The 16,863-nt window shown below is 55.6% G+C and overlaps 1 pseudogene; it reads left to right on the plus strand.

Annotated features, from left to right (window-relative positions):
• LOC135966717 (SH3 domain and tetratricopeptide repeat-containing protein 1-like) overlaps positions 1–14,699 on the plus strand; it is a 49,933-nt pseudogene extending 35,234 nt beyond the window's left edge.
• Positions 14,700–16,863: the final 2,164 nt, after the last annotated feature.

Consider the following 16,863-nt stretch of genomic DNA (forward strand, 5'->3'; position numbering starts at 1 on the left):
CCACCTGGTCCTGGTGTCCGAGTGGCCCAGGATCCATCACTGTTGCTTTAACCTGTAAGATAATTGGGAGGTCAAATGTTCCATACTGGGGCCACCCAACATGGAGGGTAGGCCACTCGGACGAGCAGAATTTTCGCCATCGTCCCTTACGGACTTCTATGGAGAGGTTGTGGGCTCGAGCCCGAACGTCAGGGAAGTGAGTCAGGGTCAGAGACAAAGGAGTCGTCAACGTCTGTCTTATTTCGTCCACGTATAACAAGGACAAAACGAAAGTAACAAAAGCAAAGACCAGACAAGTAAGGAGAAGCCGCGCGGCCAGAGAGTGGCGCCACAAGATCACAAAATATTCAGACGGCAGGGGCGACCTGCCTACAGATTTGAGGAGGCTGACTGAGTCGTCAGCTTTCTCCCAGACTACCGCCAGGGCGTCCCCCGGGGCGGAAGTGGGAAGGTGCCGGACACGTCTGTCCCCCTTCCCCACTTAATTCAGAAGGAGTACTCCCCAGAGTTCAGAGTTAGCTGGCAAGACAGACAGAACAAAACGAAAGTACCTGGTAGGTCCGTTCAGTCAGCAGTCCGTGGCCCGGGCCAGATGGGTCTCCGCCGGATGGGTCGGGGGTCCTCGGACGACCCCACTTCCTGGCCAACGCACCAAATGTTGGAACCGAACTGTCGATTCCTTCCTGGGCAGGGGTCGCCGCGAAGGATCACCGACACGAGATTCACAGCAGAGAGTTATTTATTACTAGCGCGCTAGGGTCCCAAGCTCTAAGTTGGCCCTGGGACCCCGACTGCTTGTTACAGGCTGTTTATATAGGCAAACACAAGTTCAAACATAGCTTAGGGCGCGAAATTCAAACAAAGCTTTAGGCGCGTGGTAATTGGGTCTGTCTATGGCCTGAGCAAGGTGTCTTGTTCTAATTGGTTAGAGCAGGACCTTATGAGGTTTTTTCCTGGAGTTGTTGATTCCGGGAACTTCGAGGGAGGGTGGGACCCCCGGAATTGGCAGGGTGGGACCCCATGAGGTTGTTTCCCGGAATTGGCAGGGTGGGACCCTATCAGGGTGGGACCCTATTGAGGCAGGGTGGGACCCTATCCAGAGCCACCTGGTGTTAATTTTTTAAGTTTTTTTTTTTTTTTTTTTTTTTTTTTTTTTTTAATGAGGCCTAGTTTCTAAGTTTTATACGGCCTAATTTCAGAGACAGGCCGTTCCGATGCAGGGCTAGGCCCTCTGTGCCCTACTGAAGCAGCCAATTTTTCCTGGTTTGCCCAGGGACCATCCTGCCTTGAGCATGGAAAGTCCTGCATGCTGGGAATCCCTAGACATAACCCTGGGATCAAGGCATGTTGTGCTGAGCTGGGACTTGGGGCCCCTCCATGAGCCAGGCTCTGAACGCCAGTTCTTGTGCCTGTGTTTGCTTGGAATCTCGGCAGCCCTGTGTACCGGTCATCCCACTTCACAGAGGACACGGGGCGGGTGATTGCCCAAAGCCACAGAGCAGTTCACGCAAAAGCAGCTTGTGCTGAGTGTGCCAGGCCACACCCACAATGGGGCTTGTGGGGTCCTCGGGAGGGAGGTGCTGAGCGTGGGAATGTGAGCTTCAGGCCAGAGAAGCCACAAAAGGGTGAGTGGCGTGATGGCGGGGCAGCACTTGGCCCCGGATGAGGGAAGCCTCTTTAGTCTGGGACCAGAGGGTTGAGAGGATTTAGTCAAGTAATAGGTGTGGATGAGGGGCTGGTGGTGTAGCCTGTGTGAAGGCCCAGGGGTGAGAGAGTGGGGGTGAGTCAGCGAGGATGGGTGGGGTTTGAGTGGTGGTGAGTGAGCGGGAGTGTGAGTGGGGATGAGTGGGGTGTGAGTGGGGGTGAGTGAGCAGGAGTGTGAGTGGGGTGTGAGTGGGGGTGAGTGAACGGGAGTGGGAGCGGGGATGAGTGGGGTGTGAGTGGGGGTGAGTGAACGGGAGTGGGAGCGGGGATGAGTCGGGTGTGAGTGGGGGTGAGTGAGCAGGGCTTATGCAGGGAGGTGCAGAGTTGGGAGTAGGTCGGCTGGGTGCTGGATAGTGAGAAGCTCTTCTGGAGAGCTAAGCAGGGTCTGGGGCCTCAGGCTGTGGCTTGGCCTTTTCCCCAAGAGCACTGGGGAGCCATGGAGTGCTATCGAACAGTCAGTGCAGACCGAGCAGTGAACGGACAGTAGGTGGGCAGGGCTGTCCGAAATGTAGGCCGCAGAGAATAGATGAGGAAGTTGAGTGCAGGGAAATGGCTGAGACAAGGGATACTGTTGACTGCCCTCTGCCTTGCAGCGCTTTGTCATGGCATAGTGAGACTACTCAGAGGTGCCTCCTGTGGCCTGGACCAGAGCTCCAGGGGCTGTGCCCAAATCTGAATGTGCTCATTTCCCAGCACAGGCCTGGCACCCACTCTTGGCCCTAGGAGGGATGAGATTTTGGAAAGGACCGTGTGAAGGGGCCCCGGTCTCACACATCTGCCCAAGGAGGGTTGGGGGGTTCAGACCCAGGCTTCTTCCCCAGGGGCATTCTGTGACTGGAAAGAGACCCTCCAGGAACCCAGCGCCCCAGCCCCCGCTGCAGCCTCCGGTGGCTCCTGGCACAATAGCCTGTGGCACCTCCTCCTACGAGGCCCTCCCCTGGGTGCTGGAGGATTCAGACTTGGAAATGCAGGCCAGGGAATGGGGATCATGCTTCCCTGTCTCCCCACCCTGCGCTGAACGGTCGAGGAGACCGAGGGCGGGGCTGACACCCCACATGCTTCCTTGGGGTCATTTTTGAGTCACTTTCGGTAGTTTGTGTCCTTCTAAGAGTTTGGCTGTTGTGTCTAGATGGTCTGGTTTCTTGGTGTACAATTGTTCGTAGTGTTTTTATGGAATCCTTTTATTTCTGTCAGGTCGGCAATAATGTTTCCTCTTTCATTTCTGATTTTAGAAACTTGGGTTTGTAATTGTTTATTTATTTTTGTTAGAGATGGGGTCTTATCATGTTCTCCCAGGGGGGTCTTGAATGCTGGCCTCAGCGATCCTTCCCCCTCGGTCTCACAAAGTGCTGGGATGACAGGCGTGAGCCATGGTGCTCAGTCTCTGATTTTAGTCGTTTGTGCCCCATCTTTCTTTTCTTGGTCAGTCTGGTGAAAGATTTGTCAATTTTGTTATTATTTTCAAAAAACCCACTTTTGGTTCTGTTGATTATCTCTTTTGTTTTTCCATTCTCTGTATTTTTACTTCCCATTTCCACTCTCACGTTTATTATTTTCTTCCTTTTATTCACTTTGGGTTTAGTTCATTTTCTAGTTTCTCAAGGTGGAAAGTTAGGCTTTTGATTTGAGATTTTTCTTCTTTCTTTGAATGTAGACATTTACAGTTATAAATTTCCCCTTCAGCACTGCCTTAGCTACATCTTGGTGTTTTTGATACACTGTGCTATTTTTTTTCTTTTTAAAGTTTTGCTCTATTGCCCAGGCTGGGTTGCAGTGGTGCAATCTTGGCTCACTGCAACTTCTACCCAGGTTCAAGTCATTCTCATGCCTCAGCCTCCTGAGTAGCTGGAATTACAGATGTGCACCACCACACCCGGCTAATTTTTGTATTTTTTTTATAGAGACAGAGTTTCACCATGTTTCCCAGGCTGATCTCAAACTCCTGGACTCAAGCGATCCTCCCGCCTCGGCCTCCCACAGTGCTGGGATGAGAGGCGTGAGCCACCGTGCTGGCCCGGGCTGTGCATTTGTTTGTATTCTTTTGAAATTAATTTTCAGTTTCCCTGATGGTCTCTTCTTTGACTCACTGGTTGTTTAGGAGTGTGTAGTTTCCACATGTTTTTGAATTTCCCACGTTTCCTTCACTGTCGATTTCCAGTTTCGTGCCAGTACAGCTGAAGAACACCTCTGCTTTGGTCTCGGTCCTTCTCCCTTCACCGAGGCTCATTTTGTGGCCTGGCACATGGTCTGTCATGGGGAATGTCCCATGGGCGCTCAAGAGGACTGTGTATTCAGCTGTTGTTGGGGGGCGTGTGTGACAGATGTCCATTTGGCGTACCTGGTTTCCAGTGTTAATCTTCGGAATGTTTCTGACACTAGAAAATCAGAAGCTTTCCACCGTTCCCAGCGCCCTGGCTTTGGGAGAGGCCAGCGAGCCTGCGGGTTTGGAGCCTGGTTGCATGAGAGAAGCATGTGTGGAAATGCCAGGGGCCGGCTTTGAACCCCATTCCCCCAACATGATACGATGTGTGGCAGACATGACGCTTGGCTTTGCTCTCTCAGGGTTCCATCTGCGACAGGGGCTACTTGTGCCCCTGGTCTCATCATCTCAGGCTGAAGACGGCCCTGGTCCTGGCCAGAGGGGCTTTGTGAAGCAGAAATAGATGTCCTGGTGCAGGGGCCGAGCCTGGCCAGGACCTTGGCCCTGGGAGTTTTAAAGAAGGCCAGCCTGTACCATGAACATGTGCACCAAGCTGTGCCCATGTCACGGTGTGCTCGGCGCCTGCCCTTGCACAGGTGCATGGCCTGTCTGAGCCCAGGCTCCCCGCCTATGGGGCCCAGGTTCACAGAGGTGTGAAAGAGACAAGCACAGAGCAGGGGCCTCCGAACCCAGCCAGCCTCGCTTCGATGCTGGGAGGCTGACGTCTTCCATTTTGTCTTCTGCCCAGGCCAGCTGCGGGCCGTCCAGCGGCTGTGCTACTTCTACAGCGTCGTCATGCCCAGCGAGACCCAGTGTGTCATCTACCACGAGTTCCAGCTCTCCCTTGCCCGCAAGGTGGCCGACAAGGTGCTGGAGGGGGCAGCTCCTGGAGACCACCAGTCAGCTCTACCGGTCCCTGGGCACCGAGCGGTGAGGGCTGGCTTTGCAGTGGTGGGGGTGTGGAGGGGGGCAAGGGGGTTGGGGGGGCTGGGAGGGGGACACAGGGAAGCTGGCCCAGGGCCTCCTCAGCCCCTTTCCTTTGGATCATTTGGTTCCTTGGCATCAGATGCTTTGAGCTGGTGGGTCTGGGGTCGTCCCAGGGCTGCTGCTGGCTTGTGAGTCCCAGCTTGAGTCTCCCTTGTTGGGTCAAAGGTCATCTCAACCCCAGCAGAGACAGTACATGCACACGGGGCTGTTCTTCCTACTATGGTGGCCTTTGTCATCTGACCTCTGCCTGCCCTGAGTCTTCACTCCTGGCCTTCATCTGTCCCCTTAAATGTGACCACAGCAGCCACCTGTGGCTTCTCTCCCACAGAAGACAGAGCCAATTGTGTCACCTGCTTCCCTGGGGCAGGGTTTCAAGGTCTCACGTCCCATATGTGGCCCACTGGGCTTCCCCCGAGCATGCTGACCTGGTGGGGTAACCATGGCCCTGGCCACCCCACCCACAGGGCCTGGTGACATTGCTGCAGTCACAGCCCCTCAAGTGTTGGACTTACTGAGAGAGCAGGGAAGGGGCCAGATTCCATGGGGACCCGGGAGACTGGCTCCAGTCTTGGCCTCAGGTTCACAGAAGGAAAATGGGCCAGTGTGCTAGAGCCATGCTTCTCAAAGTGTAGTCCCTGGACCAGCAGAGCAGCATCCATGTCACCTAGGAGCTTGTGGCAAGTGGGAGTTCTAGGGCCTGCCCCAGGCCTGTGGAGCCGGAAGCTCTGGGGGCAGGGCCAGCAAGCTATAAGGACAGTCCTCCGGGTGACTGTGATGCCTGCACACCTTGAGAACCATCGGCCTAGATAGCCTCTGAACACTAACGGCTCCTGGTGCGTCTGGAGAAGACACAGGCCATGTCTGGGAGGCAGGGGAGATGGACGAGCACACTCCTCCTGCCACAGGGCAGCATGATGCTCGATTCCCTCAGAAGGATATCCTTCATCTTTTCCATGCCGTGTGTGTTCACCCTGGCCCTCCCAGCAGCCTGGGAAGGGCAGAACACTGCACACACAAGAGGGCCGTTCCCAGTCTGCACATGCCAGATTCATCTGTCACCAGACCCACGGGAGGAGGCAGACTGGTTCCAGGAGGATGAGAGCCCTTGTTCTGACACCTGTGTCTGATTCCAGTGATTCCAGGGCCTACAAATCCGCTCTGGACTACACCAAACGAAGTCTGGGAATTTTCATTGACCTCCAGAAGAGAAGGAGGCGCATGCCTGGCTGCAAGCAGGGAAGATCTATTACCTCCTGCGGCAGAGCGAGCTGGTAGACCTGTACATCCAGGTGAGTGGCAAGGGATGCAGGAGGGCCCCTGTGCTGTTCACTCTCTGTCCATCCACCCATCCACTCATCCTTCCATCATCTATTTACCTGTTCATCCTTCCATCCATCCATCATCCATCCATCTGTCCTTTCATCCATCCATCATTCATCCATCCTTTTATCATCCATCTATTCACCTGTCTATCCATCCATTCATCGTTCCGTCATCTATCTGTTTACCTGTTCATCCTTCCATCCATCCACCAACTATCCATCCATCCATTCTTCCATCATCTTCCCATACACCTGTGGGTCCTTCCATCCATCCATCCATCCATCCATCCATCCATCCATCCATCCTTCCATCATCCATCCATTCACCTGTTCGTCTTTCCACGCATCCATCATGCATCCATCCATCATCTATCCATCTTTTTATCCAGCTATTCACCTGTTCGTCCATCCATCCATCCTTCCATCTATCTTTCTGTCATCGATCCAACTGTTCATCCATCTATCATTCATTAATCTGTTCACTTGTTGATCTATCCATTCACCTGTTTGTCCATCCATCCATCCTTTCATCCATCCTTCCATTATCCATCCATTCAGCTGTTCATCCTTCTATCCATCCAACCATCTTCCATCCATCCATGATCCATCCATTCACCTGTCCATCCATTCACCTGTCCATTTATTCATTCATCATTCATCTTTTTATCATCCATTCATTCACCTGTCCATCCATCCATTCATTCACCTGTTCATTCATCCATTCACCTGTTCATCCATGCCTCCATCCATCCTTCCATCATCCATCCATTCACCTCTTCATTCTTCCATCCATTCATCCTTTCATCATCTATCTACTCACCTGCTCATCCTTCCATCCATCCATCCTTTCATTATCTATCCATTCACCTGTTCATCCATCCCTCCATCCATCTTCCATCCATCCTTCCCTCATCCATCCATTTACCTGTTCATTCTTCCATCATCCATCCTTCCACCATCCATCCTTCCATCATCTATCCACTCGCCTGCTCATCCTTCCATCCATCCATCCACCCATCCATCATCCATCCATTCACCTGTTCATCCTTCCATTCATCCATCCATCATCCACTCATCCATCCATCATTCATCCATTCTTTTATCGTTCATCCATTCAGCAACCATCCATCTACCTGTTCGTCCGTCTATCCTTTCATCCATCCATCCTTCCATCATCCATCCATTCACCTGTTTGTCCTTCCATCCATCCATCATTCATCCATCCATCATTCATCCATCCATTTATCCATTCGTCCATATATCCATCAATCTATCATCCATCCATCCTTCCCTCATCCATCTACTCACCTCCTGTTCATCCTTCCATCATTCATCCATTCATCTATTCATCCTTCCATCGATCCATCCGTCCATTTATCCATCCATCCATTTATCCAACCATTCATCCATCATCCATCCCAGTGTCCATTCATCCATCCATCATTCATCCATCCTTTTATCATCCATCCATTCACCCGTGTATCCATCCATTCACTTTTTCATGTGTACATCCATCCATCCATTCATCCTTCCATCATCCATCCATCCATCCTTCCATCATCCATCCACTCACCTCCTGTTCATCCTTCCATCCATCCATCGTTCATCCATCCATCCATCCATCCATCCTTCCATCATCCATCCATTCATCTGTTCATGCTTCCATCCATCCATCCATCCATCCATCATCCATCCATCTGTTCATTCATCCATCCATTTATCCATCCATTCACCCGTCTATCCATCCATTCATCTGTTCATCCATCCATCCGTCCATTCATCCTTCCATCATCCATCCATTCACCTGTTCATCCTTCCATCCATCCATCATCCATCCTTTCACCCATCCATCCAGCTGTTCGTCCATTCATCCATCCATCATTCATCCATCTACCCACCAATCTACCTATTAATCCATCCCTGCATTCATCTATCTCTCCATTTGTTTATCCATACATTCGTCTCTCCACCATCTATCCATCCACATGTACATACATCATCTACCCTCCACCCATCCATACATTGTCTATCCACGCATACATACATACATACACACATCATTCCAACCACCCATCCATCCATCCATCCAAGCATTAATCCATCCACACACCCATTCATCCATCCATGTGTCTACATCTCCTCATCCATTCATCCATCCACCCACTCATTCCTAAGCCACTGCTGAGCACCTGTTGTGTGCCTTTTCCCTTCCTCCAACTGGTTCCCTCACATCCTCCCCCGGTGGCCAGCATCTTCTCCCTGAGGGCAGAGGCGCGGCCCCTCACAGTGCACAGCACCTGCTGGTATACAGCACATGCTCAAATAATGTGACCACTCAATTAACACACAGAAGAACTTGCTCCAAGCGACATGTGGCACAACTACTTACAAAATGAATCTATCATAGTGGCTGTTTTCAGAGGCTTTCCCAAACACAGTGTGATTTGGAACAAATTGTGAAGCCCACGAGACTGATGAAGCTTTCATTATTGAGCACCTGCTGTATACCTCCTTGAGCTGAGGAGAGGGATGAAGAGCTTATGGCCAAGAGGGGACCAGGCCCACCCACAAACACTGCTGATGTGGCAACGCAGAAAGGAGCCAGGGGCTGGGCTCCCAGCAATCTGGGGGCCACGGAGACTGGTTTGAGTGCAGGGGGAGTGGGCTAGGGCTAGCCCTGGTGGTAGGATTCACAGGTGTCGGGCTCCTGGGCTGCAGCTCCTCAGTCACTTCCTAGCACTCAGGAGCATCAGTTCATTGTCCTCATGCCAGTGGTGGGGGCAGCCCTCATGCACAGGTTCTGAAAAATGCTCAAGTGTACCTGTACTGTGTGAGAGGAAGGAGCCTGGCAAAGATGCGCATAGCCACCTCGCCAGGTGTGGGTCTTGAGGGAACTTCTGTCTCCTCTCAGGTGGCACAGAATGTGGACCTGTACACAGGAGACCCCAACCTGGGGCTGGAGCTGTTTGAGGCAGATGGAGACATCTTCTTCAATGGGGCCTGGGAGCGGGAGGAAGGCATGTCCTTCTACCGGGTGAGCTGGCCTGTGGGCTGATGTGGGTGGGCCTCAGTGGGGCACCTGGAGGGCTGAGGCACAGGTGTGGCAGGGTAGAGGCCTCCCAAATGGAGGCAGGGCCACCCATGCACATGATGAGTTTCCAAGTGGTCTGACCGGGAATGATATTGACCATGCCCCTGCCTGGGACAAACTCTCGGGGCCTGGACGTGATAATGGCTCTACCCTTGTACCTGATGACCTCAAGCAACCATGAGTGGGAAGTCCTGTCCCCATCTTCCAGATGAGGAAACTGAGGCTCAGAGAGGCACAGGGACATGTCAAAGGACACACAGCATATCAGTGGGAGGCCCAGGTCTGCATGCACCCCGAAGTGGGATGGCTTCTCCCTTCCTCTGAGCTCACGGTGTGGCTCAGTCTTGGGCACAGATCAATGTGGTGTTTTTAGAGCAGAGAGGAGTGCTGGCTCCCCCCAGTCAGACCTCCGGTGCCCAGGTGGGAGAGGCTGGTCTGCGGCTATCGGGTGTAGCTGGATGGGCCTCAGGTGACTCTTCAGCCCCCAACTTGGATGTCTGAACTGTGTGTTATCCCAGAGCACAGAGCTGTGTCGAGGTGCAGGGGTAGCTGGGGTGTGGGAAGCTCCAAGCACGTGTTTGAGCTCTGAGGAGGGCGCTGGGCAAGGTGGGTGCTGCGGGAAACCTGACCCCACCTGCCTGTGTGGTAGGACCGGGCCCTGCCCCGGCAGTGACTACGGGCAACCGCAAGGTGGAGCTGCAGCTACAGCTGTGCAACAAGCTGGTGTCACTGCTGGCCACACTGGAGGAGCCCCAGGAGGACTTGGAGTTTGCTTACATGGCCCTAGCACTCAGGATCACTCTGGGTAAGTCCCCTGAGCCCCTGCCCTGCCAGGACCCACACTTTGCCAGAGCCCAGCCTCCAGGTCTGCAGGACAGGAGCTGAAACAGCTGCTGGATTTTCCTGGTCTCCTGTCCAGGCAGGCAGATCTGCCCAACTGGCTTCCCCGTCCGGCTGTGGGGCACAGCCCGAGGTCTCTCACGCAGTGCAGAGCTCCCTGCCTGACTGAGCTCTACTTCCTCTGCCTGTTCCCGCTGCTGACCACAAGGGCCGTCCAGTGTGCCCTCTGCCTTCCAGACATGCCAGGCATCTTGTTGGTCCCTGTATGTGCCAGACTGAGTGGCACATTCCCTTTCTCTTGTGCCCTTCCCACCCTCATCAACCACACGGTTCTCTGGCTGATAAAATCCCAGTTCCCCTTCCAGCAGTCTGCCTCTTAAGGCCGTGCATCCCCTGGTGCTGTGCCAGGGTCGTCTGTACCCCTCCAGAGACAGGGAACCCTAGGCAGGCCACATGCCTCAGCGCCTTGTGCCCCGTGGCCCAGTACGCAGTAGGTATGCAGCTGACTCCCCAAGGTAGGGGGCTCTGATCATGACACACCCAGGAGGAGTCGGATGTCACGTCTGTGGGTTGCCTGGAGCCGGGGAGCCCGGGAGCACTTGCACTGCATGGCCTTTGGGCTCCCCTGGTTAAAACCAGTGAGCAAAGGCAGGTGGCTATGTGTAGGCACAGAACTGGGCCATCCAAGTCCGACTTTGCCAAAGCCTCTCAGTAGACAGGGGCAGGCCTTATTAGTTCTGCTTTGCAGATGGGAAAGTGAGTCTGGGAACCTGGAAGGGAATGGCCAGAGCTGCCCGGGTGACCACAGGTGCCTGGAGACAAGCCAGGTGTGCTGCCTAGGATCTGTATACCTGCTCCTGAGGGACCTGTGCCCTCCCTGCCCCAGGGAGCCACATCCTCACACCTGCCCTTTGGCCTGCACCCCAGGGGACCGGCTGAACGAACGCGTGGCCTACCACCGGCTGGCCGCCCTGCACCACCGGCTGGACCATGGCAAGCTGGCGGAGCACTTCTACCTCAAGGCCGTTTAGCTCTGCAACTCGCCGCTGGAGTTCGACGAGGAGACCCTCTACTACGTGAAGGTGTACCTGGTGCTCGGTGACATCATCTTCTACGACCTGAAGGTGGGTGGGGAGGAGCAGGGCTCGGGGTGTTCCTGGCCCCCTTGGAGTGGGATCTCCACCCGGACCCCAGAGGCCTGGGTTCCAGCCTTTCTTAGGAATGGCCCAGTGGCCTCCCTCGAGCTCTACACCCAGCTGGAGGAGCCGGCAAGGTTAGCAGGTAAAACCCAGCTCCCCAGATGGCCAGGCCCCACCCTCAACTCAGTCTCAGCCAGGGAGGCTGCCACATGAGTGGGCAATGGTGGCCTCTGGGTACAGAAGGGGGATTGTAGTCAGGGGGCCCTCCTGGAGGAGGTGACACCAAAGCTGAGTCTTGACAGTCAAGTGTCAAGGTGCATTTAACAAAACAGGGTCGGGAGAGTGACATTTCAGAGGACGGCATCATCCTCACATTGAATCCACGTTGCAAGATCCAACCCAAATCCTGGCGCCTCCTCTAGGAAGCCTGCCCAGGGTGCCAGCCTGCACTGAGCAACTCCTTCCTGGAGTCCCGAGACACCTTGAATCTTCACATCACCCAGGAAGGGTGGGGTGGGACCAGTGTCTTACCATTGGGTTCACAGTCAGGGAAACCCCAGCTCAGGGCAGGTGCAGTGGGGCGGGGCCCCAGCCAGCCAGGCTGAGGCCTTGTTAGGTCGGGTGTGTCTCGAGGGGAGGTGCTGTGCTCCCTCTGCCCCCAGCCCTGTAGGGGTGGAGAGCTGAGATTGGCAGACTGAGACCTGTGGTGTCTCCACCCATCTGCCCAGCAGGCACCGCCCCTCCTTAGCATCACACCAGCCTCGTGTCAGTGCTCCTTACGGGCTGAGGGGCCAGGGCACTCCAGTCCAGGGGCCGAGATCTTGGGGGCCTTAGAACAACATGAGGAGCTGGGGCAGCCCTAAGACCCTGCCCCGTATACCCCACCGCAGGCCTGGGGCTGCCCGGGAGGCCCCCGCCCAGTACTGGCGACACCTGGTGGTCAGACGTGGTTTCTGTGGCCTCCCAAGTCCCAGCCAGACAGGGAGGTGCCAAGTATCAGGCCCAGGGGGACGCTCCTCAGCGCTCAGGGGCTCGCCAGGGACCCAGGGGGACGGACCTCCCAGAAGAGGCCTTTATCTCTCTTGGTCAAGCCTGCCGCCCACTCCGCCCGTCCAGGAGAAAGGAAAGCGCCAAGTAGTACCTGAGAGACCAAAGTCCACGGTTGGGGTCGAGGGACAGAGGCCTCCTTCACCTCCTTCCCATGCACAGCCCTCCTTCCCATGCACAGCCCTCCTTCCCATGCACAGCCCTCCTTCCCATGCACAGTCCTCCTTCCCATGCACAGTCCTCCTTCCCATGCACAGTCCTCCTTCCCATGCACAGTCCTCCTTCCCATGCACAGCCCTCCTTCACCTCCTTCCCATGCACAGCCCTCCTTCCCATGCACAGTCCTCCTTCCCATGCACAGTCCTCCTTCCCATGCACAATCCTCCTTCCCATGCACAGCCCTCCTTCCCATGCACAGTCCTCCTTCCCATGCACAGTCCTCCTTCCCATGCACAGTCCTCCTTCCCATGCACAGTCCTCCTTCCCATGCACAGCCCTCTGGGCCTCATCGTGACTATGCTGTCAGCACAGGCCAGCTTCCCAGAGGGAGGCCCCCTTGGAATTCCCCAAGGGCGGCTGTCTTTCCAAGGCTACACCCTCTTCCTTGTATAGGAGGCTCTGGACCCAGGGCCCAGAGGAGTGGGAGAAAAAGCCAGGCTTGATGGGACCTGGAAGGCTGGCAGAGAAGCAGGGGTAAATGAGCATCTTTGCCAATTGCCTCTAAAATGGGGTCCACTGGAGTCTACACATGAGAGTGAGCCCTGGAATAGGGTGGATTAAGTGTTCACTGGCTCACGCTGTCACTCACTAGCTGCAGCACACACTACAGGCACATGGAAATGCACACGCAAATGCACGCAGGCACACGCACACACACACAGGCACACACACAGGGACATGCACGCACAGGAACACAAACACGCACATTCACATGCACAGGCACACGCAGAGACATATGCATTGGCTGGCTCCTTCCTGTTTAGTTGGGAAGCCCCCACCCCTTCAGGAAGCCTTTGCCTTCCACCCCCGGCTGAGTCTGGGGCCTCCTGGGCTTCCCTCTGCCACAGCCCGGGCCACCCTGTGTGGTCAGTGTTCACTCCCAGGTCCCTCAGACTGGAAGCAAGGACGTTAGGCTCAACCATGCACCCAGCACAGAGTCCAGTGTTCGGCTGGGCCAGGGGGCATTGGATGAGCAGTGGCGGTGACTCGGGGCCTTCTCACGCCCCTGCTCCGTGTGTGGGGTGGGGCAGTGAGGGAATGGACTGCTGCATCTTGGACTTTGTCATTGGCCCTGGGAGCCATCTTGAGATGGTAAAGAGGGACAGGCCAGGCATGGGTCTCAGAGAGGTCCCTTGGGTGACCGCCATGTGGAGGAGGTGCCTGGGGAGAAGCCGGGTGGGGGATGGGAGGGTGAAGGAGGAGGTCTGGGAGGCGGCATCCCAACCCAGGGATGGTGAGTTTGAGCCAAAGACGCATTGACAATGGGAGTGGATGTCTGGGGAGTCACGCTCCGTGAATATTTCGGGGAACATTGCCAGAGAGGACACCTGTGAGATGGTTTTGTACCTGGCCTGGCCCGTGGAGGGCCTGGAAATGGTCAGCATGGACAGGGGCCAGAGGGGAGCCTGGGTCACTCAACACCGTGCCCCTGCTGTGGCTTGGAGCCACGGGTCCTGCATGGAACTCTCAGAGCAGGCAGGATCTGCCCTGACCTCAGCCCATGGGGAAAGCAGCCACTGACTGCAGAGAGGGTGGCACTGGGGCAGGAGGCTTGGGGTGAGTGGGGCGTAGGGACATTCAGGAAGGCTTCCAGGGGTGTCAGGGTCATCCCCACCTCCTGCAGCTGAGACCACAGCAGTGTCACAGGCTTCGGGGCTCCTGGGGCGAGCCAGCATCGGAAGGACATGTGGAATGACCTGGAGACAGGAACGGCCTCTGGGAAGACGGGTTCCTAGTCCCCCTTTTGCTGACCATGACCTGTCCCCTTCAGGACCCGTTTGATGCAGCCGGGTACTACCAGCTGGCACTGGCAGCCGCCGTGGACCTGGGCAACAAGAAGGCACAGCTGAAGATCTACACGCGGCCAGCCACCATCTCCCACAGCTTCCTCCTGGACTGCGAGAAGTGGCTCTTCTTCTACCAGAAGTCCAGGACCTTCGCCACAGAGCTCAGCGTCCACAGGGTCAACCTACCTCCTCTGCTACTCTGCGGGTGGGCCCCCTGGTTGGCCTCCAGCCACCCTCGCTGAGGACAGTATCCGAGGGAGTGGGTTTTGTGCAAGGAGGATGATCTCCTGCCTCTCCTGGTGTCTCCCGTAGCTCATTTTCTGGGTAATGGAAGCATAAAAGCAGGGTTCAAATAGCAATAAATGTTGTTTTTTTTTTTTTTTTGCAAAAACATACCGAAGTCCCCATGGCATCCTTCCCTGTGTGCTTCCTGGGCTGTGTCTAGGGGCCAGCTCCTTCCCTGGTGGCAGCCCTCTGATCTTGGGGATGAGAAGGACCGTGAGTCCAACAGACCTGGGCCAGGTCACCATGAGCCTCGGTTTCCTCGGCGGCCAGAGGGGAGATGGTGATTGAATTCTGGGCAGCTCCCTGCTCTCCCTGCTCAGAGTTCTTGCTGTAGGTCTCGTGCCACCCTTGCCTTTAACCTTCAGGCCACTGTGCCCAGATGTGGGAGCTGCTAGTGTCCCTGTTCGCCATTGAAGAAATAGAGGCACAGAGAGGTTAGGTGTCTGGCCCACCGTCACACAGCAGGTAGAGGCGGACACGCAGAGCCCAGTACACTGACCACCACACCACCCTGCCAGCCTGCAGCCAGGAAGGTGTCCCCCATTAGGACCCAAGGTCAGCTCCTGGACCTCTCTCGTGGTGTCAGGAGAGCCGCAGGCCAGTGAGGGTGGCCCCGGGGATCCCTCACTCAGTGTCCTTTGCTCCCAGACTTGGTTGGGCCGAGCCTGGCCAGTCCCACCTCTGGCCACTGGTCAGCCCTGCGGGAAGTGAGATGCAGGGATCTCCGCCTGTGTAGACGCTGCTACCCAGTATTGAAAGCCTTATCTAGGCTGCCCCCCAGCTGTCCCCACCCACCCACTCCGCTTCCGGACCCCGGCCCTCATCCCAGTCCCAGGAATCCCAGGTTTTCCTTCTTGGAATCTCTTGGCCCCAGGGAATACAGTTCACACGGTCTCGTTGCCAGTTTACGCAAGGAAACTGACGTTCAGAGACTGTGGGTGTCCCACGTGATTCTCACATACACTGCACTCTCCCAGACCCCTCTTTTAAACACTTTAAATGAGGTGATTTTCACATCACATGCAATTAACTATTTCAACGCAAATAATGTGGTGGCATTTATACATTCATAGTCCTGTGCAACCACCCACGCCATCTAGTTTCAAAATGTATTCATCTCCCCAGAAGAAACCTCCCATCCTCACTAAGCAGTTACCCCTCCTTGGTATCCCCCAAGCCCCTCGTTGAATGGAAGGAGAAGCTGAGGCCCGGAGAGAGACTTGCCAGTGGGCAGCGCTCTGATAATAAGGAATCAGGCACCCATCTGCTGCTTCAGCCCTGGGTTGGTTTTCCACCCAGCAGAGGTGACAGAGCCAGGAAGTTCTGGGAGCGCCACAGGTGTCACTGGTTCAGTCCTGGGTTGGTTTTCACCCAGCAGAAGTGACAGAGCCAGGAGCTCCTGGGACCCCATGCTTGCAGCCAGAGCCCTACCCTAAGCCTCCCCACCAGGGGGCAGCAGAGAGCTTTCCAGAACCGGCCACGGGGCTGGCGGGAAGCAGCGGGTCAGAGCTGCTGACAAACTCACGTAGACCCCAGATCGCTGTCTCTGTGGGTTGGGTTTGGGAATTGGAGGGGAGGCCGCATGATTGGAAACGTGAAGACAGCACGGCCTGGCTGGAGCAGCCGGAAGCGCCGTCACGTTGACTGAGGACACAGACCTCCTGCCCGCTGGGCCGGGCCTGCAGCCATTCTTCTCGGGGTGGGGCCCGTAGGTCCGGGTTGCTCTTGGTCCCTGACCTGCTTCAGAGTCCGGGGGGCTTTGGAACTCTGCCTCCCCATCTACGCCCACCCTGGCTGGTGCCATGAGGGGCCTGGATCCTGGGATCCTGTTCCTCTTGGGCAGCAGAGACTGGGGGACCAGAGGAGATGATGGGTCTTCAAGCCCCACATTCAAACACCAGCCCATCACCGACAGTCTGGGGGTTCGGGATGAGGGAGTTGATGTCTCTGAGCCCCAGTTTTGTCACCACTAAAATGAGGCCGATATAATGGGGCAGAGTGCCAGCCCCCGGGCTAACAGAGGCCTGTTTCCTACTGACAATACCTCTTACTCCTAGGAACAGCTCCAACAACCACACACTAGGGAACACTCAACCCAGGCCAACTTGTCAGAGGCACGTGAACCAGAGCGACTCCATCTTGAATGGGGGCTGGGTAAAGGGAGGCTGAGACCTGCTGGGCCGCATTCCCAGGAGGCTGAGCATTCTTAGTCACAGGATGAGATAGGAGGTCGGTACAAGAT

This window comes from Macaca fascicularis, chromosome 13 (genome assembly GCF_037993035.2).
Source record: "Macaca fascicularis isolate 582-1 chromosome 13, T2T-MFA8v1.1".
Classification (NCBI taxonomy): Eukaryota; Metazoa; Chordata; class Mammalia; order Primates; family Cercopithecidae; genus Macaca; species Macaca fascicularis.